Raw genomic sequence first — 15,977 nt, 5'->3', positions numbered from 1 at the left:
AAATATCAATAGTACGATTGAAATTTCTTTTGAGAGCCACATTTTTTTAAACTTAAACTATATAGGTAGGTACATTGTTATTAACTTAATTAGGGTACTCCTAAGCTGGCCTTGGCTACAAACTCAAGGGGCCAAAGATCTGCACGTGGCTCACGAGCCGTAGTTTGCCAACCACTGACCTAGGGTAACTCGCTTCACTCACCAGAGCCTCACTCCCCCAAGTCTGTAAAGTGGACATGGTAACTCCAAGCACCAGGCCATGCTGAGCACGTGGTGTGAGGAGAAGCTGTGAGAGAATCTTGCCTAAGGGGCAGCATTCCCAGCCTGCTCGTCACAGCTGGGTGACATTGACATTGGACAAACCTTCCCATGTCGAGGGCAGTCTGGGTGCAATGGAGTAGCCACTTTCCTTGAATGCAGGAACTTTCCATGGGGAGCTAGCTGGCAGTCACACTCAGCGCGATTGCCATCCTGCATTTCCGGAGCGTGTTAGTCCCCCTAATGAGATAATCTCTGTAATGTCCTGGTGATGTCAGGTGCCATTACGCAGGTGGGAGTGATTGGCAGGGGCAGTCTTGGTGAAGGCCAGGGCAGAACGCGGAAGTCTGAACTCTGCCCTCAGTCAAGGTCATGGCCCTTCTCCAGACGGGCGTCTCGAGTTTACTCACTTCCACCAGCCAGCTCCTGAGTCCTTTCTCGCCAGCAGCCATCTTTGTGTAAAGAGCCGAAATGCCTACGTTGCAATGAATGGAAAAGATGCTCCATAAAAGGCATTTGTATGAGATCAAAAGGGTTTCTACCTGGGACGGGGCCTGCAAGCTTTGCATGCCGTGTTTTTCTGGCATGCGCTGTAATTAATACACGCGTTTAGTATTATACATAATGTGCATATTAGTGACCCAATGCACAATTCATATGTTAATATTAATTGCATATTACCTAGGCTGCTTAATGAACATTACATAGGTTTTTAATGAGTGTAGTTATTATAATTGAATTCAATTACATGCCTGCTATGCATATGAAGTCAATTGAATAGCTGTACCCCATAGGGTCTCAGCCAAAGGAAACAGGTGTTTGTAGTCAGGGCTGGAGTCAGAGGAAAGGAGAAACGCAGGGATGCTGTGCGTGGCCAGGCCCTTCCTGGGGCCCAGATGGCGGCGCACCAGCAGGGCAAACAGCAGGCCGTGTCTGCACAGAGACGGACTCTCCGGCCACTGCCCCTTTGCTGTGGGTTGGGCCAGGGTACGGGCCTGGAGCCCTGAGGCCAGCCCGGCATACGCTGTAACAGGACACTTTCCTCCTGGCTGACCCAAAGCCGGAGGGTGGTTGCATCACTTCCTCTGGCACCACGGAGCCCACGTGACTCAGGCATCTGGGCTGGCCAGGGATGCTGGCACCAGGAGGCCCGGGCCCTGCATTGCTTGTCTTCTCCAGGATCTGTGTCGGGAGTGGAGAGGCAAAGCTGACGTAGCAGCTGCTGCGGTTATTGCTGCTCCGGAAGGCTGGGCGCTCACACCCTCCAGAAGGGGCAGCCCCGGGTGCTCAGGGAGTGAAGAGGCTCTGCATTCCGGAAACCTACCTTCCCAGGGAAAGGAAGAGAAAGGTGACTCAGAGGCCCTGGGCACCTGCCGTGGCCCAGGCTCTGCTGATGCCAGTCTTTAATCTTCACAGGCAAGAGGCAGGATGTTCCTATTGGTGAAAGTGATACTAAGCCTGAGAATGGATTTTTTTTTCTCTTTCTTTTTCTCTTTCTTTCTTTCTTTCTTCTTCCTTTTTAAAAAAATATATATTTTATTGATTTTTTTTTTTACAGAGGGGAAGAGAGAGGGATAGAGAGTTAGAAACATCGATGAGAGAGAATCATCGATCAGCTGCCTCTTGCACACCCCCTACCGGGGATGTGCCCACAACCAAGGTACATGCCCTTGACTGGAATCGAACCTGGGACCGTTTAGTCTGCAGGCAGACGCTCTATCCACTGAGCCAAACAGGTTTCGGCTTTTTTTTCTCTTTCTCTCTCTGTCTCACACACCCAGATAGTGGAAGGAAGGACCAGGGTTTGAACCCAGGCCTATGTTATTCTGAAGGTTACAGCATCCAGTTACCCTAGGCTGTCTCGATGCAGCTTTATGGTTCTGTTTCCTTCCTGCCTTCCTTCCTTCCTTCCTTCCTTCCTTCCTTCCTTCCTTCCTTCCTTCCTTTCTTCCTTCCTCCACTTTGAAAAATCCTTAATATTTAATAATTAAAATACTTTAATTGGTATAATGGACTTAACATTATATTAGTTTCAGATGTTAACGGTTTAGTATTTGTATATATTGCAAAATGATCACCACAATAAGTGTAGTTAACATCCACCACCATACCTAGTTATAACATTTATTTTTCTTTTGAGGATAACTTTTATGGTTTACTCTCTTAGCAACTTTCAAATATGCAGTACCATATAATTGACTATAATCACCATGCTGTATATCCCCAAGTGGAATCACCGGGTTTGTAAGGCAGGTCCATTTTTAATCTTTTGAGGAAACTGCATACTGTTTTCCACACTGGCTGCACCAGTCTGCATTCCCACCAACAGTGCATGAGGGTTCCCTTTTCTCCACATCCTCATCAACACTTGACATTATTGATGTTAGTCATTATGGTGTGAGATGATATCTCATTGTGGTTTTAATTTGCTTTTCTCTGACAATTAGTGACACTGCACATCTTTCCCCATATATATGTTCGCCATCTGTATATCCTCTTTGGAGAAGTGTTTATTCAGATTCTTTGCCTATTTTTTAATTGAATTGTTTGGGGTTTTGGTGTTGAGTAGTATGAGTTTTTATAAACTTAAACCCTTTATCAGAGCCCTTTATACATTTAAACCCTTTATTTGCAAATATTTTCTCCCATTTAGTAGATTGTCTATTTGTTTTTGTGGGATTTTTTTGTTGATGTTAATTCTCCCCTGAGCGTATTTTTTTTCCCATTAATTTTTAGAGAGAGTAGAAGGGAGAGGGAGAGACAAAAAGAGACGTGAATGTGAGAGACACATCGATTCTACTTGGGGATGTTGATTCCTGCATCCACCCCAACCAGAACTGGGGATCGAGCCTGCTGCCTACGTACATGCCCTTAACTGAATTGAACCCAGAGCCCGTCAGTCCACAGGCTGACACTCCAACCAGTGAGCAAACTAAGCTAGGGCATCTCTTCGTTCTATTGATGGTTAGGTTGGGGTTTTTGTTTTGTTTGTTTGCTGTGCAAAACCTTTTAGTTAGATGTACTTCCATTTGTTTATTTTTCTTTTGTTTCTCTTACCCAAGCAGATATATCCAAAAATTGTTACTAACAGTGATAACAAAGTATGTATTGGATATTCTTCTAAGAGTTTTATGATTTTGAATCTTACATTTAAGTCTTTAATTCTTTTTGAGTTTATTCTTTTAAAAGGTGAAAGGAGGTGATCTAGTTTCAGTTTTTTTGCATGTAGCTATTTAATTTTCCCAGCTCTGTTTATTGGATAAGCTGTTTTTATCCCATTGTATGTTCTTTGTTAAATATTAATTGACCATATAAATGTGGGTTTATTTCTGGGTCTCTATTCTGTTCCATTAATCTGAATATCTGTTTTTATGACAATACCATGCCATTTTGATTACTATGGCCTTCTGGTATAGTTTTATATTGGATAGCATGATATCCCCAACTTTGTTCATCTTTCTCAATATTACTAAGGCCAGTTTGTTTGTAATTCCATATAAATTTTTGGAATATTTGTTCTAGTTCTGTGATATATGCCATTGGTATTTTGACAGGGGTTGCACTGAATCTATAGATCGCTTTGGGTAGTATGGACATTTTAATGATGGTAATTCTTCCTATCCATGAACATGGTATAAGCTTCCATTTATTTGTATTTTCTTTTATTTCTTTCTTTAGTGCATTACAGTTTTCCAAGTACAGGTCTTTTATTTTCTTATTTAAATTTATTGCTGGGTATTTTATTTTTATCTTTTTGGTGCAATTGTAAATGGGACTGTTTTCTTAGTTTCCCTTTCTGATATAAAAATGCAACTGATACCTGAATATTTATTTTTTATCTTGCTACTTTACTAAATTCATGGATTAGGTCCAGTCATTTTTTGGAGGGATCTTTAGGGTTCTCTATATACAGTATCATGTCATCTGCATGTAATGACACTTTTACTTCTTCCTTTCCAATTGGGGTACCTTTTATTTCTTTTTCTTGTCTGATTGCTGTGGCTAGGACTTCCAGTGCTATATTGAATAAGAGTAGTGAAAAAGATATCTCAGTCTTGTTCTTTATCTTCAGGGAAGCACGTGTAGTTTTTGCCCATTGAGTATTTTATTGGCTGTGGGTTTGTCATATGCAGCCTTTATTACATTGAGGTATGTTCCCTCTATTCCCATTTTATTGGAAGTTTTTTTTTAAATCATAAATGGGTGCTGGATTTTATCAAATTCTTTTTCTGCATCTATTGATATGATCATGTGGTTTTTAATCCTTTATTTTGTTTATATAGTGTTTCACATTGATTTGTGAATATTGTACCAAGCTTGCATCCCAGGAATAAATCACACTTCATCATGGTATATGATCTTAATGTAGTGCTGAATCAGGTTTGCTATTATTGAGTATTTTTGCATCTATATTCATCAGGGATACTGGCCTATAATTTTCTTTCTTTGTAGTATCTTTATCTGATTTTGGAATTAGATAATGCTGGCCTGGGAGTGTCCCCTCCTATTGAATTTTTGGAATAGTTTGAAGAGGCTGGGAGTTCCTCTTTGAATGTTTGGTAAAATTTACCTGTGAAGCCATTTGATCCAGGGCTTTTGTTTGCTGTGAGTTTTTTGACTATCACTTCAATTTCATTAATTGTAATCAGTCTGCTCAGATTTTCTGATTCTTTCTGATTCAGTCTTGGAACACTGTATGTTTGTAGGAATTTATCCATTTTATCTAGGTTGTCCAATTTGTTGGCATATAGTTGTTCTTCACTTTCATTTCTTATTTTATTTATTTGGGCTCTCTCTCTCTCTCTCTCTCTCTCTCTCTCTCTTTATGAGTCTATTTATTGTCAATCTTGTTTATCTTTTCAAAAGATCTCATTGATCTTTTGTGTTTTTCTTTTTTTGTTTTTGTTTTTTTTTGTCTTGATGTGATCCTATTTTCAAAGACCACCTTAAAAGTCTGTGCTAAGATAATGCTGGAAGGAAAAACTTGTTGCAGACAGAGGATAGAGAGAAAAGGAAAGAGAAAAAGGGAAAAAAATATGTTTTAAATCAAAGAGGGAGAACTTCATTTTTTCCAGTAACAGTTCTTGCAAAGTATAGATTTGCATGTCTCCTCTTCTGCCTCTCTCCACTCTCATTGACCACCGATTTGCTAATGTTAGGCTAGCCAGGAATATACTTTCTATTTAGAAAGAAAACACAGCCAGATTTGGGCCCAGGCCTGGGGACTGACTCAACTTTTGTTGGGATGACACATTCACTGCACATGTTTCACAATTTTCAGAAACACCAGATTTATTTCTGTCAATACCGGAGTCTCGCATGGCTGTCCACCTAAGGCCACACACTGAGGTGTTGCTATTTTTTCCTCCTCGGGTTTAAATGGATGGGAAGACTTCCCATGCCTGAAACATCACCCTTGTTTGTAAGGAGAGAAAGTCTGGCCAAGAATCGCAGTGTTTTTAACCAGAATTTGGCTGGCTTTCAATAGCCACCGTGCCAAGGCCTTGCCAGCTAGAGGGATGGCTGTGAATGCAGAGAGGGTTTGAGACTTGAAGCAAGGCAGTTCACATATATAGAATGAGCAGAGCAGAGAGGAGAGGAGAGAGTTGCCACTGATTAAGTTTGGGGTGGAAGGAAGGAAGAGGAAGAGAGGGCATTTAAAAGGAGAAAATGACAGGGAAATAATGAATGAAGGATCAGGAGAGAGAAGGGAGAGGCGAACTCATTTTAACTAATCAACTACTATGTTAGTGCCAAGCCGTGTTTGGTGCTTCTACATACATATCACCTCATTTAATTCTCATCACCACTCTGTGGGTAAGCATTACTAATCCTCATGATTATTAATTATGAAGTAGGTGGGGGGGGGGGGGTCGGGAAGTTGGAAGTGCCCTAGTTAATGCTGATAGTAGGCCAGAACGAGGGCTTGGACCGATGGCTCTCTAACTCCTCCAGGCCAGGAGGACTCTGCTGGCGATCCGAAAGCTCGACGGGAGGCCCTGGGATCTGGGCAGCCTGGGACCGTCATCTCAAAGGGGGCTGTTTACACACTTAGACATTAAGTGCTTAAGACTCGAAGGGCCCACCACAGGCACAAAGCGCAGGATTCAGAGCTATCTGGAAACTTTCTCCAGGGTAAACAAAAACAACCACTTCAACTGTATTGCCAAGAAATCTCTCTCCAACAAGAAAGGGAAAGGGAAAGTGATGCTATTTTTCCCCCTCCCTAGTAAAGGTTACAACAACATTTTCTTTGAGCTGATGCGGGAGCAGCCAGCAGACAGTTCTCTGGTAACCATCTCCATGTGTCGGTGTGGAAAGTACCTTGCAGTGACTAAGCAGGAATTGGGTGATTCACTTGTCGCTCTCCTTGGCGACTTGGGTCTTGTTCTGGCAGCCACAGAGTACTCTTGTGGGCTTCAAACCCAGGCTCTCCCCACCCCCCTCATATATATATATATATATATATATATATATATATATATATATATATATATATATACACATACATACACACACACACACACATACACACTTATATTTTTTCACATCTATATCACATTTTCTTTATCCATTCATCCATTAATGATGTGGTCCTATTTTTTTAAATAGATTTTATTGATTTATGAGAGGAAGAGAAAGGTATATAGAGATAGAAATATCAATGATGAGAGCAAATCATTGGTCAGCTGCCTTCTGCATGCCCCACACTGGGGATCAAGCCTGCAACCCAGGCATGTGCCCTGACCAGGAATGGAACCATGACCTCCAGGTTCATAGATGGATGCTCAACCACTGAGCCATGCTGGCTGGGCAATAGTTGTTGTCTGAAGTCCCTAATTTTGGGGGCAATTTATTAGGTGGCAATAGATAGTCAAATAATACCCATTATCCTTGTCACAATGTTTCCTCTAATGGTAACAATTCTCCTGAATACTATTCTTTTAGGTTAGTTCTGTTTTTATAGTTTCTGTCACACAGTATGGAATCACACAGTATGTCCTTTTTTGGTGTCAGGTCTCTTTGGCTCAATATCACACTATGACATTCCTCCCTGATGTTGCTCATAGCCACAGATTCTCATTCTCCTTGCTGCATTCCATTGTGTGAATATACTGCTGTATCCATTCTACTGCTCATAGACATTCTGTTGTCTCCAGCCTTGGGCGGTTATGAATAGCATTGCTAGAGACATTCCAGTGTGTGCACTCACGACTGTCAGATATATAACCTGGTGAGGGGCTGCCGGGACTAAGGTATTTTCAGCTTTTGGAGCTATTGCCACGTAGGTTTTCAAAGTGGTTGTACCAACTTACATTCTTATCAGCAGTGTTTGATGGCTGCCCCAGGCTCTCATCGGAACTTGCTATTGACTGTCTTTTTTTTTTTTTTTTTTTTTTTTTTTTTTTTTTTTTTTTTTGCTTGAGGGTTATCAACAATCTGCTGGCTTGCAAGAACCAGCAGGGCTGTCCACCTGCCAAGTGTCATCTGAGACCCGCAGGCTAAAGGCAGAAAAACTGAACTCCCTTGACCCAGATTGGAAAGAATGTTGCAACCGTTCATTCACATTCGGAGAGAAGTTTGCTGGGCTCAGCTTCCACTTTCCTCATTCATCTGGAGCCTTTCTGCTTTGTAAGTGGGGCTGGAGGATGTGATGGAGGAAGTGATTGGGATTCGGAGGATTTTCTTCATTCTGGGGCTCTGAGTCATCTCCAGGTCATGGGGTATTTGGGAGAAGGTGAAGCAGAGCATGGCCATTGGCTGTATGTGAGGGCAACCAGATGGCTGGGCCGTGGAAACCTGTTCAGGGGATTTGAAAAACTCCTCCTGCCAGACCCTTCACGACTCAAGAGCCTGTGATGTGACAAGACATCTGGGCACAGTGAACTTAAAAAAAAAAAGCAAAAAGAGTGTAGCTAATTTGCACAGACACTAGCAGGCTGAGCTTCAGTGTGTTCATGGGCATGAAACTTCTCCAAGGGAAGCAGACCACAGGTAAAACCAAGCTCACTCAGAGTTTAGTATTAAAGTTACAGATGACAAGTTGTCACTTTTCTACGAGAGCGAGAGGCATTGGAGTCCCTGACCCAATGCCCATGTGCATTGGGTCTGGTATATAGACAGTGTTTAATGCTTCCTACTTCTGGGAGGAAATGTGCTGTGAGAGATTCACATGGATTTGTCAATGTCAAAATGAGATGACCTCATAACTTCTGCCCTGCCCTGGCATCTCTAAAGCTCAGGGGTAGAGGGACCAAGTGACCCACCAAGGCTGCATGCCCTGAAGGGTTATTGGGATCCTGACACTGAAACCTGATGCAGAAGCATCTGAGGTTGGTGGGTCCGTGTCCTGTTTGTTTTGCCATCATGAGGGACCTCATAGAAATCTGTGTGAGGCCACATGGACGACTGTGTAGCAAAAAGAAGCAATGAGTTATACAGAAGAAGTAGAATTTTAAAATCATTAATATAAAAGTTGCATTTAAGAATTATTTTATTGACTTTATAAAAAAGCAAACATAAGAGCATCATCATAAGTCCACTGCTGGTCACTGCTCAGTTGAGGTTGATAAGAATGGAAGTGTCTCCAGACTGAATGGGTTAGGAGGGGGCAGGTGACCGTGAGGGACCGCTTGATTCTGACTCCAAATGACTTCTTAAAGAGTGTCTTTCAGCTATAGTTGTAGTCCTAATCACAAAGGATGATGGATTTTCACAGAAGCAGGTGGGATAACCACTGTCCAGAGTCGGGCTACAGGATTCAGTAGACATCTCAAGTTATCAGAGGACCTTTTCTGAGGCGCCTGAGTGAGGTTTTAAGCTTTATTTCTCTTATAATTGAATCATGCTGAGCAGGGCAAGTGCTTGATAATCAGACCCACCCTCAGTAGTCTGCTCCAAGTGCATTGTATGGACTTGGAGATAGGCTGGCTTCTGGTCCCAATCTGTGTACTACTTCTGGATTTTTAAATTTCATTTCTGCCATGTGTCAGTCATGGGTCTCCAGAAAAACAAAACCAGTAGTATCTATCTCTCCACCTAGTATCTATTGATACCAGTGTATCAATATATATATAGGTGAGTGTGTGTGTGTGTGTGTGTGTGTGTGTGTGTGTGTGTAGGCCAGCCAGCATGGCTCAGTAATTGAGCATCAACCTATGAACCAGGAGGTCCCGATTTGATTTCCGGCCAGGGCACATGCCCTGATTGTGGGCTCAATCCCCAGTGTGGGGTGTGCAGGAGGCAGCCGATCTCTTATCATTGATGTTTCTATCTCACTCTCCTCTCCTGGAGTCAAGGCATGCTCTGTCCTTGGGAGGGATGCTCAGGGGGCCTCGTGTAGTCTGGTCTCCCTGCTGAGCTGACTATTCCCAGGACTTAAGGCTGTGTATAGAAGAGGCTGAGATCAAGACATCAAGGTCAATCAATGCCCCTGAGTGGTGGCGACAGGCCATCTTGCTTTGACCCGGCATGTCTGTGTAAATGGCTCACTCTCCATTTTTCTAAAACTGTGGAAATGTCCCACTGGAGTGTGTGTGTGTGTGTGTGTGTGTGTGTGTTTCCTTTAAACAATATTCTGAGACTCATCGTTCTATTTCATAAAATGGAAACTGAGTTGCAAGAGAGGCTAACCAACTCAAACCCATGGCACGGGTTATTTCATTGAACAGCTAGAATTCACAAAGAGCTCTTTTAGATTTTAAAACGTTGGTTTCCGCCTCTACCACATTTCAACAACCACGTCTTGAGGTCCTCTCTGTGTCAGGCATCGAGGGAGCCCCAGGCTTGCTCACTGCCTTCGATGAGCCCACATGCTGTTGGGGACCCAGGCACCCAAGTGGGGGATGACAGCAGAGAGGGATACATGCCACATGTACAGAGCCCTGCAAAGGGCTGGGCAGAGGTGGCTTCCTGGCAGAGAAACTATGGGGCTGAGGGGAAATTTTCCGACAGCTACAGAAGGGCGGGGAGGGGGAGGGAGAGGGAGGCCATGCCAGGCAGGGACTGCAGCATGTGCAAAGGCCCCAGGCTGTGAGACTGCAGGACTGGGGCTGGATGAGGAATCAAGAACTCCGCTGGTGTGATGGCCAGCAGTAGGGAATTTGAAATTTGCAAGCAACCTGTAGTTCTTTGAGTTTTGTGGGGGCCTCAGATAATTTAGATAATTACAACACGTCTTCCTTTGGCTCCACATCAAAGTCACCCTGTCTCAGCAGCTCCCGAGGTTGCTGAGGACGCTGGCTCAGTGCCACCTTCCACCACCCAGCTGGCCGGGCGGCAGGCTGTGTGCGGCCTCTGATGGCAGTGCCCCGAGGTACTAAGTGCATTCCAGCGAGGGCAGCTTGAAGGAGCCCGAAAGCCTCCCATGGACCCTCCACTGAAGGAAGCAACAGCAGTTTTAAAGGGGAAGATAATTAGCTTTCTTTGGCCAGATGTCTATGTGTTATATGCTGCGCTCGTCGCTTTAAATATTATCTCACTTTATTCTCTTGGTCATCCCAAGTGGAGGATCTGGTCTTTCTCAGTTTTAGGAGAAACTTGGCCTCACAGGGTTTAGGTGGCTCATTTCTCATGCAGTCTTGCATCTTTCAGTTTCAATTAGATTCAAAACTGAGAGCAATCATCTATAAAATGGGTATGCTTACTACCCCTTCCATTTCATGAGAAACTGGAACCTACCGCGAGCCCATGGGCGGGCCTGTTTTTCCTGACCACCCCTCCTGGGGGCCTGGCTGGTGCAGCAATTCTAGCAGTCTCTTTGCTTGGCCAGAGCACACACTACCTTTGTGGCCTCTTCCTGGCTAAGGAAGTGGGGTGACAGAAATGGCAACTCCTTCCTATTTTTAATCCCGGCCTTTGACCCACAAAAGTCACACTATGGACCAGGCTTCCCCGGAATAAAGGGAGGAGGGACATAAAAAATTCAAATGGGGAAGTGGTTCAAGAATGAGAGTGGTGAGGAACAGGGCAGAGGTCCCAGGGCGCCTGGCTGAAGGGGATGGAGGGAGATGAAGGAGGCTGAAGGAGGATGGATGGTGCAGGAGCAGGAGGTGCTGGGGCAGCATGCAGGGCCAGGGCACATGGGGTGGATGTGGCTGCCCCGACAAGGGTGTGCATGGCGGAGGAAGGGCAGGAGGCTGGGATGGGAGCCCCGGGAGCAGGAAGTCAGCAAGGAGCGGTGGCCGGTGGTGTGTGGTTCTGCTTTCAGAAGTACAGCAGTGGTTTGGCTGCAACATTCAAAGACCTGAAAATATGGAAGCAGGCTTCGGGGAAGAGGAGCAGTGAGAGAGGCAGTAGCGAATGGGGAAGTGCTGATCCGAGGGCTCCAGCTGAGCCATGGCCACTCTCTGGAGCCTGACAGTCTATGGCAATTGTCGGCAAACTCATTAGTCAACAGAACCAAATATAATATCAACAGTACAACGATTGAAATTTCTTTTGAGAGCCGACAATGTTTAAACTTAAATTTCTTCTAACACCACTTCTTCAAAATAGACTCGCACATGCTGTGATATTTTGTGGAAGAGCCACCACACTCAAAGAGCCTCATGTGGCTGGTGAGCTGCAGTTTGCTGACCACTGGTTTATGGGAAGAGGATAGCCAGGACTGCACTGCCCCCGGCCTGTAGTGTCACCCGCTGGCCCAATGTCTTCACTCCAGACTCACCTGCATTGGCTGACTATATTTTGCAAATGTTAAGGGGTCCTGGAGGGAAAGTTGCTGTTAAGCATAGTGGTTATGGATTCATTCAGCATGACTTACCGAGATCCCACCTGCTCCAAGTCCTGGAACTCGGAAATGAACTAAAACTCACTGTCTGATGAAATCACATGATATAGTGTGACTGGCAGTTTACAGAGGCACATGCACAGCACTTCGGAGCCCAGAGAAGGAAAAGGCTGAGCGGGCCTGGGAAAGTCAAGGCTATCTTGCAAAGATGGGCATGTGAACTTGACTGAGAGGAAAGCAGGGGGCAGGCTGGACAAAAGGGCTGTGAAAGGAGATGGAGACATGGGCCTGATCAGGAAACAGCAGGGAACTGGCAAAGGAGAAACCAGGAAAGTAACCCAGAGGCATGGGAGCCAGGCTTGGGAACTGGATTTTATTCCATAGGCATTGGGAACTATGGACAACTTTTATGCTGAAAGTAAAAGGGGTCTTAGTATGTATGGCATTTCAGAATACTGAATTTATAATAATCATAATAACTGATTCTATTACAAACTAGAGGCCTGGTGCACAAAACTAATGTACTGGGGAGGGGGTGTCCCTCAGCCCAGCCTCCTTCACCCTCTCCAATCTGGGGCCCCTTCTAAACAGTAATATTATCAATAGAAAGCCCCCAACTGTGAAAAACATGGCCTAGACAGGCTGTAAGGCAGACCCCTATTTATAGTATGAGAGCTGGAACCAGAAGGTGTAGTGTGGCCTTGTCCCATCCCAGTGGAGAACGTGTGTGTCTAGGGACTCACATTTCATTGCTTCTTTGTGCATGTCTGTGACAGAGAGAGAGAGAGAGAGAGAGAAAGAGAGAGAGAGGAAGCTGCAATGTTGATTTCGTGGTTACATTTTAGTGAGTGGGTGAATTTGCTGATACAGAATCCAGGGATAATGAGGATTGAATGTACTTCACATTAGGCCTGGCACACAGTAGGTGCCCAGTTAAAAAATGGCAGCTTATTATAGTGTCATCAGGAATGGCGTCAAAACCAGCCCAGAGTGCAAGAGAGGGAGATCTGTGAGTGAAGCCCCTCAGACCAATGTTCCAGGGTCCCCTGCGCCCCCTTTCCTGTCTCTTTGCCAGGTCTCTCAGAGTCCTCACACTAACACTGGGGCCTCCCTGGGAGCCAGGAGATGAACATTACCAGGCTGTACCTGGGTCCCTCATTTGATGTGGAGGCTGCTGGCCCTCTGTGTGCCAGGGACAAGCCCTTCTTGCCGAGGCCACCCCAGCCTGGCCCAGAGACTTGTATGCTATTGCTGGTGAGCTCAGACCTGTGTCCTGCCATTGTCCTGGGAAGGGCTGTGGTGGGCTGGGTGAGTGGCAGACAGGGAGTCTGCTTCCAAATTGCTGGATCCCAGAGGGGACTAAGCTGACCTGCTGACCACCCCCTTCTGCTTTCCACCCAATCTCCCTCCACCAGGCCACCAGATAAGCCCAGCAGGTCCTTCACCGTGGTTTCTGCTCTTTCCCAGGGGGAGCAGGGAAAGGAAGGGGACTCCCATTTCTCCAGCCTTCCTCTCCGCCAAGCCCAGTGCTGGCCATTTTCCACCCTGTCTCATGGAATCCACCCACTGCCGTGTCCAATGACACTGGTTACAGATGAGGAAACTGAGGCTCAGAGTGGTCCCCTGAGTGGCCCAACCTGGATGTTTGGCAGCATTACCTTGGCAACAATGCAGGACTCTGTCAGAGACTTTTCAACTGTCACGAAGAGAGTTGCCTATAGGGGCTCTCTAACAATCCTTAAGATAAAATAATAACAATAACAGCAGCGATAATGGTGTTGCAACCTCTAACTGCATGCTAAGTAAAGAGCACACTCCTCAGTGCTTTACATAATCTCATTCCACTTTATTATCTCAATGATATTTTGAGATGTGGATTATCATCATACCCATTTTAAAGGTGCGGCAACTGAGGTTCAGAGATGTGCACTGACTTGCCTGAGGTTGCAGAGGTCAGAACTTAGAAAACAGGGAGCAGAGACTGGAATCCAGGCTTTCTGACTCCAGAGCCCTCGCTCTTACCTGCTGTGGCCCCGGGGCTAAGGTGCCACCTGATGCTTTCTCATTCTCTACCCCTCTCCTGCCAACTGGGACACTCCTCCATCTCCCTGAGTGCCACAGGCAGCCAAGGTCACCTGGAGCCAGGGCACTTCTGGAGGAAGAGTGCAAAGCTTTCCAAGCTTGGATGGTGGGAGTGAGAGACGCTGTGCTCCCTGTCACTGCCTCCTTGTCATTCTCATTGCCTCTCCATCTTCCCCATTCCTATTGTTGCTGTGGCTACAGGGCTCAGGGGACTCCTGCCCACCTTGACCTTCTGGTCTACCTTTTCCATCCTTGTGCTTCTGTTAGGCTCACAACTTCTCTCCTATGAGGCCCTTTTCCACAGAGAAGGGTGCTACTATGAGTTTTTATTTTAAAATGTTTTAAATTTTTTATTGATTTAGAGAGAAGGAGAGAGAAGTGAGAGGGGAAACATGGATCAGCTGCCTTCTGTACACCCCCTACCAGAGATTGAGCCTGAAACCCGGGCACACGCCCTGACCATGAATCAAACTGGCAACTGTGCATGGGCACACCGCCTAACCAACCGAGCCACTATTTATTGAGCTCCTACTGTATGCAGGTGCTCTGTTAAGTCTACCCGCCCCATGATGAGTATTATCAACACCCTTTATAGCAGAGGTCACCTGAGAAAGGCTAAGTCCCTTCCCCAAGGTAACAGTGGGTGACTCCCTTGGAACTGGAATTGGAGACAAGCAGCCTGAGCTGAGGGAGACCCCCATGCATGAATTTTGTGCACCAGGCCTCTAGTATTATAATAAAGTAGGCGCTCCATAGATGTTACTCTCCCTTCTTCTCTGCCCCCTCAAGCAAGGTTAGGGATGAGAGCCAAATGCATACATGCGACGATTTAGCAAAGTGCCCCTACTCAACTCTGAGATGAACCGAGGGATGGGTTGGCATCTATCCTTCTTCATTCAGAGTTCGGGTGGGCAGGGGGGAGGTGGTATGGGGACCAGGAGGACTGGACATCAAGAGCTATTAGAAACCAAGGTGTGGCAAAGCTAAAAATCTCTCCATAGGTGGTAAGGATGGCGTGGCCCAGTGAGGACCAGCGGAGGAGAGCAGTGAAGGGGCGGAAAGAGAGGGAGCAGGTGGGGAGCACCTGGAAGACAGCTTTCTCCTTGACTGCAAAATCAGCCCCGGGTGTAGTTCACATTCTTTGTCCATCGCGAGGGTGATGCATGGGCTGAAAGGATGGGACCGGGCCATAGAAGGAGGCCAAAGCTAAAACGTACAACTCCTCTTTTTTTTTTTTTTTTTCCTTTTTTCGGGAAGATGTGAAATAAAACATGTTATCTGAGCCTCCCCAGGGCGTTAAGATATGCACGTCCACTCCTTTCCTCATCATCCCGGCTCACATGTTCATTTTGCAAGCAATGATCAGTTTGGAGGAATTTAAACTTCCTGCATTATCAACTAAACAAAATTCATCTTAACTGGACACCCACCCAATATAAAAATATGCATTTGTCCTAGCTTAGTAATCATCCTTAAAGGAAGCATAGAGTCAGAAGTTAATCTTTCCCGTTACTTTCCAGATATAATGTTTCTGTTATAGCTTTGTGATTCTCTTCTAAGCTAGGGATTATATGTTCCTTTGTAAACATGTCAGGAGCATCACCTCTGGTTGTCATGGAGATGATGAAGGTACCATGGCAAGTCCACGTTCTGCATGTCTGTCCAAGGATAGGGGTGCTGATGGCATTGGCAGGGATGCAAGGAGAGGGAGGAGTAATTAAACAGGAAGGCAACAGGAACAAAAATCGCTTCTTACATTATAACTAATTTTGTTTAACTTGGATGTAAAAGGCAGTCACTGACAGTGAATGATCCTGGGTGGGCTGTCCCTCCGGGGAAGCAGAGCTCATTGCTGATCAGGCAGAGGTGGCCCCTCTTGGCAGCTGGGACCACCTGTACTGGGATA

At 45.5% G+C, this 15,977-nt stretch overlaps 1 long non-coding RNA gene across 2 annotated transcripts in view; it reads left to right on the top strand.

Annotated features, from left to right (window-relative positions):
• The first annotated feature begins 1,393 nt into the window (after positions 1-1,393).
• LOC311630573 overlaps positions 1,394-15,977 on the top strand; it is a 37,663-nt gene continuing 23,079 nt past the window's right edge. For both annotated transcript variants that reach the window (XR_014796412.1, XR_014796413.1), the window contains exons 1-2: positions 1,394-1,606; positions 7,686-7,890. This is a non-coding gene — a long non-coding RNA (uncharacterized lncRNA). The remainder of the gene's footprint in view (positions 1,607-7,685; positions 7,891-15,977) is intronic.

This window comes from Pipistrellus hanaki, assembly GCF_964339955.1.
Source record: "Pipistrellus hanaki genome assembly, chromosome: 11".
NCBI classification, from domain to species: Eukaryota; Metazoa; Chordata; class Mammalia; order Chiroptera; family Vespertilionidae; genus Pipistrellus; species Pipistrellus hanaki.
The sequence above is the reverse complement of the archived record's forward strand: the minus strand, read 5'-3'. Positions and strand labels throughout refer to the sequence as shown.